The sequence below is a fragment of the Pantherophis guttatus genome, chromosome 5 (assembly GCF_059756535.1).
Source record: "Pantherophis guttatus breed Tessera chromosome 5, ASM5975653v1, whole genome shotgun sequence".
Classification (NCBI taxonomy): domain Eukaryota; kingdom Metazoa; phylum Chordata; class Lepidosauria; order Squamata; family Colubridae; genus Pantherophis; species Pantherophis guttatus.
This window is the reverse complement of record NC_142067.1, coordinates 80,161,252-80,171,362: the sequence shown is the minus strand read 5'-3', so window position 1 is coordinate 80,171,362 and position 10,111 is coordinate 80,161,252.

Sequence of the window (10,111 nt, the reverse complement as noted above, 5' to 3'; positions counted from 1 at the left end):
GACTCACCCCCAATAGTCAGTGATGGAGTCAACTGACTATATTGGGATGCCGGGAACCACAGCCACTCAGTCTTGGAAGGGTTGAGCTTGAGCCTGTTCCTCCCCATCCAGATCCGCACAGCCGCCAGGCACCGGGACATCACTTCAAAGGCATCGTTGGGGTGGCCTGGGGTGGAGATGTACAGCTGGGTGTCATCAGTGTACTGATGGTACTTCACCCCAAAGCCACGGATGATCTCACCCAGCGGCTTCACATAAATGTTGAACAGAAGGGGCGAGAGGACCGACCCCTGAGGCACTCCACATATAAGAGGCCTCGAGGTCGATCTCTGCCCCCCTGCCAACACGAACTGCGACCGGTCTGAGAGAAAGGAGGAGAACCACCGTAACACGGTGCCCCCCATCCCCAACTCTTCCAACCGGTGCAGCATGATACCATGGTCGATGGTATCAAAAGCCGCTGAGAGTTCTAACAGGGCCAGAACAGAGGAATAACCCCTGTCTTCTGAGGCACCTCTCTTTCTTCGCAGTTCCTCCAAGACAGTTCTGATCCAAAGACCCCCGGCAGCGATTTGTCTAGCTGGATTTTCATGAAGCTCATCAGAGCTTTGCTATTTTCCAGCTAGTCACACTGGGACACTTCCGGTTCCTTCAAATGGAGAATTTTTAAGAACCCAAAGTGGCCCCCTAGTTGGGAGTCATGGCTACATTTCAGCACTAGCAGTCTCATGGAGTGGGGCTGTCAGGGTAAATGTCTAACAATCTCACAATCATAGGCACACAGCCCTGTAAGGGTTAACTGATCACACATCCCATCATCCCCATAACCACACCTTACCTTCTGGCTCCTCCCCCTGTGTATAAGAGCTCCCACCACGTGGAGATCCAGCAGTTCCAGATGTGTACCTGTGTGAGAGAGACCAGAGGTCAGTAAGTGTTAACCTCATTAGACCTGGGGGTAGACCAGGCATGAAATAAAAGATACTGGAAAACCATATTTAATTGTCCTGTGAGTTACTGGGCTAGATCCATTCTTTAACAATATGGTAGCAGAGGATGGTTGCCCATAACTCAAAATAATGGCAGAATCAACTGTTCATTCTGAAACGGAAAGCAGAATGAACACAAGAGCCTACACCAAACAGATGGCTGAGCTGCAGGCTTTCGAAGACGCCACAGCAAGGATCGCAATGACTGAGAGTGAGCAGGACTGCAATCCGAACCCACTACTCAGAAACGAGGAACCACGAAAGGAAACCAGCAACCACGAAAGAGAAGACCCACCAGACAGAGATGAATTCAGAACGACCATAATAAAGATGATGGAAGCACCTTTCAGCAAAGTAGAGCTCATCGCGAAACTCCAAGGCCTCCTAGACAACCATGGAGCAGCGATGATCACCCAAGAACAAAACCATGAAATCGCCAGTCCGGTAAGGGAAAGGCATTCCCAAGCAGAGGCACCAGACGTGGACGATTTCATTTTCGCGCCATGCTCCCGGTGGCCATCTTGGGATGGCCAACAACCAATGGGGAGCCAAGATTCAAATCAAACGGCGCAAAATGACGAGAACCCCAAAACAAATGGGGAAGAACCCGAAAACAACCTAGAAGAAAGAACCCAGACCTACAGGAGCTCACCCACTGAGCTCGAAGTAGAAAAAGCAATTGAGACTCTAGCGGCAGCACTCGGCTCCGCATTCAAGCCTCCTGCGCCAACCGCAAGCTACTCAGAAACACAAGGCAATGGGTTGGCCACCAGAGTTGAAGCATTGACCCAGCCAACCATCAGGAAACCAACATGCCCCAGCAGCGAGCACCGAAACCCGACCATCTACGGGACCAATCAACTGCAGAATCTGAACTCACCATCCAACGCACCAATGATGCAAGACCCAAGAATAGAAAGGCAGATCAGCTACTCACCAGCTCCACGACCTCTGCCAGACTTCCCTACTCGCCCGGAGACCAACGAGCACGGACCAGGGCCCACCGTCATCGCCGCCGCTGCAATCACCGCCACCGCACCACCGAACCCCGGAGATCCTCGACTTACGACCACCGCACCACCAAGCTTCAGAGGTCCCCGACCTGTGACTGCTTTGCCTCCTCACCTCCTCCCGTTCTTCGCTGGGGATCCAGCTGCCCAGCAATGGTGCCCACCGTCCAGAGAGGGCTCCGGACCCACCAGGAGTGAGTTCAGCTTCCCACCGGCAGGCCTAGGCCTAGGCCTGGGAGCCACAGCAGCGAGCACTTCATCCGACGGCCTCCGGCGCGAAATAAGCTTCGTGCATGCTCAGTCGCCACCTGTAACAAGAGAAGCAAGGAACATAGAGATAAGTCCGTTCAGACAAGCATCAAACATCCCTTTGCCTTACTGTGAGTTTAATCATACCCTGGACCATGGACAGCTACCTCCAGTAAGTAACTACTATAACAATTCCGGGACAATATCTATTAATCTACCAAAATTACAGATAGATGGAGGAAACCTCATAGAATGGAGCCAACAGTTACAAGTTGCTTTTATGAAAGAAAATGCACTCTTTCTAATTAATAGACCTCTAGAAAAGCCTTGGTCGTTAGAAATTGACTGTGTTCACCACAAAGCTTTTTACATATTGTTAACAACCATTCCTTCCACTATGTATCCTACTATTGGTAATAACTTAACTGTGTCTGAGGTCATACAAAAGTTATACAGTTTGTTCTATAGTCAGAGTAGAGCCACAACAACAAGGATATCTAGGGAATTCCATTCCGCCAGACTTAGACCAGGGGTTCCATGAGCGAACATATACTAAAATTAAATGCAACCAGAGCTGAGCTTATGCAAAGAGGAGAGATAATAACTGAGGAAAGCATGATGAGTATTATCATTAACTCATTAGACAGCAGCTGGGACAATTTCGTGACTCAATTGGATAGCCTCAGCTTAGAACATCTATCACTAGGCACGCTCACAAATAGGTTGATAGCTGAGGACAGCCTAAGGAGGGACCGCCACCTATCCAGGAGGGACCCCAGACCCATAAAGAGAGTTGAATTTCAGGATAGGACAAGGAACACCCCAGAATGTTTCTCTTGTGGATCCAGGAACCATTTAAAGTGGGACCGCCCCAAGAACAACAGGGATAGGGGTTACAGTGATAGCAGAGGGAGGCGGTCACCAGAGCGCAGGCCTTTCAAAGAGAGAGGGTGGGGATGGTCCCCCAACCCCAGAAGACACCATGAGCGCAGGGATAGCTCTAGGGACAGCTACCCAGGCTCCATGTGTGGTTTTAGATGGGATAATTCAGGTGCCAAACAAAAAATAAAAAAGGACATGTGGCTCTTAGATTCAGGGACCAAAACCACACAACGTGTAACCCGGAACTATTCAGTTCATTCACTGAGGCAGACTTCAAGTTAAAGGTAGCCAATCAAAGTGGTAGGGAAGGGGAACGTGCACATCCCGCAAATTGGAGAAATAGAGGGGGTATTGTATGTACCTGAGATACCGTACAACATGTTAGCTACCACCAAGCTCACACAAGACACAGGCAGTGAAATAGTGTTCAGGGAAGGGAAGGCCTATGTACTTAAGCAAGGAAATAAGATAGGGGAGGTAAGCATACGAGAGGGCCTGCCCTACTTCACACCTGGCACGAGCAACAAAGGAAGCATTAACACAAGCACAGACAATGGGGAAAAAGGAAACAATGAGATAGAGGGGGTGCGCCAGGGGGTAACTAACTGTAAACCATCTGGTAAAAACATTGTGTCTATTGGAAAACCAATGCATGATAACTGTGCCCACCTCCTCCACAGGAGGCTGGGACACATTAGCTTCCTTGTTGTGAAGAAAATGCTAGATTGTACTGAAGGCCTTAAAGTAAAAAACTGTGAAAATTATCTAGAGTGTTCAGTTTGTAAGTGCTCAAAGATTAAGGTTAAGGCAAGGCCAAGAAGGTCAGAACGAACCACCGAGTCTCCATTCCAACTGATACATATGGACTTGGTAGGGCCATTGAGGCCATCTGTCAGGCATAGAAAGAGGTTCTTCCTAACTATTGTGGATGATTACAGCAGATATGGTTATGTCTACTCACTTAGACACAAGAACGAGGTATCTCAAAGATTCAAAGAGTTCCACAAAAGGGTAGAGCTACAGCACAGTACAAAAATAAAACAAATAATGACCGACAGGGGGTGAGTTTATGGCTAAAGAATTCACAAGAAGGTTAAGGGAGCAGGATATAGTGCAGGGTATAGAGCAGGGTATTTTTCACCATTCCAGAATGGGATCGTAGAAAGAAAGAACAGGGTACTCCAAACTATGATGAGGTGCCTTTTGGAGGACGCAGGGATGGGACAATCTTTCTGGTCGGAGGCATTGCATTATTCTAACTACACGCTAAACAGGTTATGGTCAAGCTCCATTAACAAAACACCATATGAAATGCTGTACAAAGAAAACCTAACCTGGCCCACCTACACATATTCGGTGCCCCAGCAGATGTTCACATCCCCAGGCAATTGAGAAGAAAGGGGGAAAAGGTATCCAAAAGGTTAAAATTTGTGGGGTATGAGCCGGGAACAAAAGGCTACAGGTTCATAGACAGCAACAACAGATTTATAGTATCCAGATCTGCAGACTTCCATGAAAATTCAAACTGGTCAAGGCTTCACTCCAACGACATCTTCACCAACAGAGACACACACGACCATGGCCAGAGGGAAGGGGAGATAACCACAGAGAAAACGAAGGAAGCAAAACCAAACAGAACCAAACATCATGAAATAAGCACTAAAGAGTGGAAGGAAGGACACCCCACTCTAAAATTAGACAGCCTAACAAGCAAAGAGGCTGAGCGCATGCATGAGACAGATACATCTCCAGATAGACCTGTAAGGGGGAATAGAAATAAATTGCCAAAAAGACTAGAAGACTACATCATGACCATACATAACAACAACGCCACACCTAATTCCTATGAAGACATACTGAACCTCCCCCAAGAAGAGAGAGAAAAATGGAAATTAGCCATGGACAGGGAAATGGAGAGCCTCAGAGACCTACATGTGTATTCACCAGCCCAAGTACCAGAAAACAAGAAACCAATAGGGACAAAATGGGTGTTCAGAATCAAAACACTGGAGAACAATAAAGCACTGTACAAGGCAAGACTCGTCGCACAAGGGTTTGCCCAGAAGTATCCAGAGGATTACAGAGACACTTACTCACCTACCATCAGAGCTGAGAGTGTCAAAAGTGCACTGGTAATAGCCACTATTCTGGGACTTGAAGTATTCCAGTTTGATGTGCAGACCGCATATCTCCATGCTGAATTGGACAAAGAAATATACGTTAAAGCACCTCCAGGATACAATGAAGGAGAAAGCAACACTTGGCTCCTGAATAAAAGTTTGTATGGACTCAAGCAATCGGGCAAGAGATGGTACGATTGCTTAGCCAAAGCCCTCAGCTCTATGGGTTTTACAGCCACTTCAGCTGACAAATGCTTTTTTACAAAAAGAGAAAATGACTTATTTGAGGGCATACTTGTCTATGTGGATGATATTCTGTACATAGGCAAACACAAGGACAAATGTGATAAATTTGCCACTGAACTGGGGAGCCACTTCTCCTTAAAATCACTAGATAAAATTGACAAGTACCTAGGAGTTCACGTGACCAAGACTGATAAAGGATTCCGACTTTCCCAAAAAGAAAAAATCATTGAACTGTTATCAAAATGCAACATGTCAGAGGCAAAGCCCAGTGATACACCCATGCAACCAGACTTTCTGAAAAGCATGTATGATGAGTCTGAACCCTTTAATGACAACAAATTGTACAGGTCTACCATAGGATCGCTATTGTACATAGCCAATTGGACTAGACCTGACATCACTCTGGTGGTCAATTTGCTATCCAGACACGTAAGCAAGCCTACTACATCTCACTGGGACGCCATCAAGAGGTTGCTCAGATACCTTAAATACAGCATCAATGTACAACTCTGCCTTGAACCAGAAATGTCCACGAAACCAAGACTGACCTGTTATGCTGATGCTGATTGGGCGGGAGACATCAAAAGTAGAAAAAGCACCTCAGGTTATGTACTATTTCTCAACGGCAGCCCCATCCATTGGTACACAGGAAAACAGAAACTGGTAGCCACCTCCACCACTGAAGCAGAATTTGTCTGCCTGTCCAAGGCCGCAAATAACCTGATATGGTTTGACGACTTACTTAATGACATTTGGGCTGAACCATCATACCCAATAATCATCCACGAAGACAACAAGGCAGCAATAGAGATATCAAGAGCTGATGCCGTAGGTCAACGATCAAGGCACATTGATATCAAATGCAAACATGTTAGACAATTCTCAGAAATTGGTTTCATTAAGGCCATACACTGTGATACTGAGGAGCAAACTGCAGATATACTAACAAAACCTTTATCACATAAACAACATGCATATCTCATGTCAAAAATATGTGTTCATATGTAAATCATGTATATGATGTGTATGTATGTAAATACCATGCATCTGTACCCAGTTAGACATTTAGAGGGGGTTTTGTCAGGGTAAATGTCTAACAATCTCATAATCATAGGCCCACAGCCCTGCAAGGGTTAACTGATCACACATCCCATCATCCCCATAACCACACCTTACCTTCTGGCTCCTCCCCCTGTGTATAAGAGCTCCCACCACGTGGAGATCCAGCAGTTCCAGATGTGTACCTGTGTGAGAGAGACCAGAGGTCAGTAAGTGTTAACCTCATTAGACCTGGGGGTAGACCAGGCATGAAATAAAAGATACTGGAAAACCATATTTAATTGTCCTGTGAGTTACTGGGCTAGATCCATTCTTTAACAGGGGCACATAAATCTTACTTCCTTTCCAAGCCAGTCCCTCCTGCAATGTTAAGTCCAGTTGGTTTTCTTTGAACCAGGCATTGTCGGATAGCACAGTTTTTAACTCAGCCATCAACTTGTCTTCAGGGAGATCAGAGTGGAGTCTGGTTTGTGCCCTAGTGCATGTTTGGGCAGCTGGCTGAGCTTCGTAGATCATGGCATGTACTATCTCTTCTTGTCAGCTGTCAAATTGGGGTTTCCTGGACAGCGCATCAGCCAGTAGTTTTCTTCCCCCCCCCCCGGATGTATTTTAGTTTGAAGTTAAAGCATTTAAAATACTGAGCCCAGTGAACTTGTTTGGGGGAATGTTTCCGAGGGGTCTTTAGTGCCTTGAGGTTTTTATGATCAGTCCATACCCAAAAGGCTCCTTACCCCCCTCAAGGAAGTGTCTCCAGGATAGGAGAGTCCATCACACCGCAAAAGCTTCTCCCACACCACCCACCTGCGATCCATGTCTGTTAGTTTTTTGGACACATACGCACAAGGCATTAATTTGTTTTGGGCTTTCCTCTGCAGTAGGATGGCTGTGACCACTACATCACTGGCATCGGCTTGGATTATGAAGGATTTGTCTGGGTCAGGGTGTTGGAGGACTGGCTCTGCCGCAAACTGCCATTTTAGCTGTTCAAAGAATTTCTGACAGTTCATTGTCCAAGCTAGGGTCTGGCTAGGTTTTGGCTTGGTGGGAGATGGACCGGTTTTTAGTAATTCCATCAAATGGAGTGTAACCTAGGCAAAGGAAGGGATGAATTGTCTGCAAAAATTTGCAAACCCCAGGAAGCTCTGAAGTTGCTTACATGTTCGTGGGGGTTGCCAGTCTAGCACAGCCTTCACCTTTCCTGGGTCCATTTTGATTCCTTGATTAGACACCTGGTAACCCAGGTAGTCCAAGGACTCCTTATGGAACTCACATTTTGACAGCTTCACCTAAAGTTTGGCTGCTAGGAGTTTTTCAGCACCTGTCTGAATAGTTTGATGTGTTCTTCCATGTTCTCACTGAATATAAGGATGTCATCAAGGTAAACCAGGACCCCCTTATATAGGTGCTCATCCAGGACCTCATTGATCAGCTGCATGAACACTGCAGGGGTCCCTTGAAGCCCAAAAGGCTGACTCGGAATTGGAAACTGCCCAGCAGGCAGTTAAACGCTGTTTTCCATTTGTCCCATTCCTTTATGCAGACTTGGTAGTAGGCTTCCCTAAGATCTAGCTTGGTGAAGATTTTGCCTTTAGATAAGTGGTTCAACAAGTCTTTCATTAGGGGTAGGGTTCTTTCTTCTCTTTAAACAAGATGGGGGCTGTCACTTTAGATTTTGCAGTCTCAATGAATCCTCTGGCTAGGTTGGCATCAATGTACTTCCTCAACTCGGTGATTTCTGCAGGCATCATGAAGTACAGTCTGGGTTTTGGCAACTTGGCTCCAGGTTTTAATTTGGTGACCCTGTCAGTGATTCGATGAGGGGGAAGGATATTACATTCCTCCTCAGTAAATGCCTTGGCCAGGTCTTTATATTCCTTGGGAATCTGGGGCTCACCTGGAGGGCAGTCTGAAGCTGCTGTTGCAGCTTCTGGCAATTGGTTTCCCTAGTTTGGCAGTCTCTTGGGAGGAGGGATGGGGGAAGTGGGCCGACACCAATTATGATTTTCCAGTATCTATCCTCCCATTTGATTTGTCAGGCCAAGCAAGGCCCAATATGACAGTGTTGAGCCCGTTGTTTCGCTTGACAATGCAGGGAAGAGAAGGAGGAGTGGTGGAGAAAATGGACCTGCCTGAATGCAGAGTGGGGTGTCATTTCACAGGGTGTGGTGATGGTGGCACAGGGTGTAGGCAGTCAGAGCCAGGAGAAAGGAGAACGTCGGAGACAGGAGGGAAGGGGAATGATGTTGTTGAAGGATGCCATCATGAAACCAACACAGAGGAAGGGCGGCTTGTTGGAAAGTGTTTCACAGCTGAGAAAAGCCCAGATGATCATCAGGGGCATAGTGGGTGGGTGGCACGGCTCTACAAAAAGTGTTGCGAGGCGGATGCTCTCAGCGCTGACTTTGACCTGTTTGAGCTCAGTGTTTCCTCGGATCTACCTTACAGCAGCATTAAAACATTGTTACCAACCCGGATATTACTCATTTCAGCGTGGTTTGTTTCTGCTGACAAGGTTTGTCCAGGAAGACTGAGAGAAAGTCAGTGCTCTTCATTTCTATTTTGATTTTGTTTGGTATTTCAGTTGGCATGGTAGCGGGACTGGACCCAGAAGCACTGGTGCTGGCTGTACTGGAGGAGGAGCAAGAGAGTACAGACCCAGTGGTCCAGGGTGACCTCCAACAGTCTGTGATGAAACCAAAGGAACAGAACCAACAGCAGGGAGGGGATGCAGCTGAAATCCCAGAGGCAAAAAGTGACTTGATACAATTTTCCTTGGGGGAGTGGTGGCACAGTTCTGCTCTGGCAGGACCTGGGGGGTGAAGGCACCAACACTCCCCTTTCAGGAAAGCATTTCCATGGGTGGAGAGAGAGGAGGTGGGCTGAAGATGAGGAGGGTGGAGAGTGGAATTACTCAGCTGGGCCAGGACCTACTACAATGGATGTATTGAGGGAAAGGTTTGGGGAGGCCAGTTTTAGAGGTGCGCTCTCCTGGCAACTGTGGGCGACAGGTGTAGAGCTGCCTACCACCTGGCAGGGAGCATCTGGGCCATCTGGAGCAGACACTTGGTTTTGTTTGGCCAGCCCCAAATTACGACTACAGCAAGCTAGAAAATGGAACACCCACCCACAGGAGCTCATATTTCATCTCTGGAAGAAGTGATAAGACCTCCTGACCATGGAGTATGCAGGGCTTATGCTCAAGTTTCACGGGACAGGGGACAGCCCAGTCCAGGGCAGCAGTTTGATACCCACGGGACCTGTGGTGGCTGGGCAGTACCCCATGGAATTGCCAGGCAGGGCCCAGAATGGGGCCCAGGGTTATGGCCTCCCCAGACGATGTGGAGTCCGCCACCATTACAGGTGGCTTTTGATGGGAGTCCAGACTGGGTGGCTCTCTTATTGAGCCAGGTTATTAGTCATATGGATTTATATGGCTGGTTCTACCCGTCCCAATGGGCGATGGTGGTTGCTATCATGACTGTACTAACCAGGGAGGTGGTGGACTGGGTAGCTGACCTCCATAGTAACCATGCCCGGGAATTAACGAACGTTGGCA